This window comes from Bactrocera oleae, chromosome 2 (genome assembly GCF_042242935.1).
Source record: "Bactrocera oleae isolate idBacOlea1 chromosome 2, idBacOlea1, whole genome shotgun sequence".
Classification (NCBI taxonomy): domain Eukaryota; kingdom Metazoa; phylum Arthropoda; class Insecta; order Diptera; family Tephritidae; genus Bactrocera; species Bactrocera oleae.
Window position 1 is genome coordinate 94701527 of NC_091536.1, and position 1320 is coordinate 94702846.

Sequence of the window (1320 nt, forward strand, 5' to 3'; positions counted from 1 at the left end):
GCTGCGCATGCGCACTGCGTCGGTGTCGACGGCGCAGGCAAATTAAAATCATTCAAATTATCGTCTCGTCATTCTCATCATCAGCATGTCAGCCATTCATCGGCACTTCACTTGTAAGTATCAAACTGAAATCTCACCGTTTTCAATAGCTTGAACTTTTTTCAATTATTTTTTGGTTTTCAATAATCCTCGTATTCAATAACATAGCTCTAACTTGGATCATTGGCCTCTACGCCAATCAACACATTAGTTGATTAATTTTTTAAATTTTCAATAATTCGTTCGTTTACATTTTCATTCAAGTTCAGATTAATGAGGAGAAATTCAAGTAAAGCAACAAATAATTATTCACACCTTTTTCATATTTTACATAATTAGATAAAACTGGACAGTAGGAATGGGTGATGTGGCAGATTGTTTTGAAAACACTAAGAGGTAGTTCGTATTTGAAGATAGCATTTCAATCACATTGTTCCTTTGTTTCATCTTCAGTTAGCTAAATCAGTAGAAAAGGATTGACCTAGAGGATTGAAAAAAAGATTTTCAAGATTTTTGAAAGCAAAAGTTTAAGCCTCCCAGTTAGACCAGCATCAATAATTTTTGCAAGCAATAAAAAATCATGGAAAAGTGAGTATTTTTTTTTTGCATTTTCTGAGAAAACTTACCACAGTAATTTATACATACATATATATTTTTTATATTGCCCGAAAGTAGAGTTTTCAACGAAGAAAAAGCCAACAGACTTTTTATGAAAAGCAGATATTTTGACGTGAGAATTTTCGATTGGAAATTAGGTTGCTTTTCCGATATTAAGTCAAAATAAAGTGAAAAACGAATATTTTAAATCAAAATAATTACAGTGCATGTGTTTACGCCAAATTTAAAAAAAAAATTGTAAAATTTAAAAATGAGAAACCAAAAATTTGATTATTTGAAATTTTCACATAAATTTTGAGATTATGTGAAAAAGTTCGTAACGATAAACTTTAAGATATTTTTATTACCCACAACTTTGACATGTAACCTTTTTTCCACGGGACGAGTAGTTTTGACTAACTAACAAACCCGAATATCTAGTAAACATAAGACATGAATGATTTATGATTCAGCTTCATTCAACGATTTGATCTCTTACTATGGAACAATATGTCAAATACTCGTACTCACTTTTCAAGACTGGTTAAAAACAACAATATTTGGAAAACAGCGGCTACGAAGTAGTGTCTCATCCAAATTATAACCTAGACCTTACCCTTCTGACTACCATTTGTTCCGATCCATACAGAACGCCCTCACTAAAATACGGTTAACATCGCAAGG

General features: G+C 31.8%; 1 long non-coding RNA gene across 1 annotated transcript; it reads right to left on the reverse strand.

The window, feature by feature from the left end:
* Window positions 1-323: 323 nt before the first annotated feature.
* Window positions 324-755, reverse strand: LOC118679861 (uncharacterized). Its single transcript, XR_004975367.2, has 2 exons — window positions 666-755; window positions 324-520 (listed from the first exon to the last, which is right to left on the reverse strand). It is a non-coding gene; the product is annotated as an uncharacterized lncRNA (long non-coding RNA).
* Window positions 756-1320: the final 565 nt, after the last annotated feature.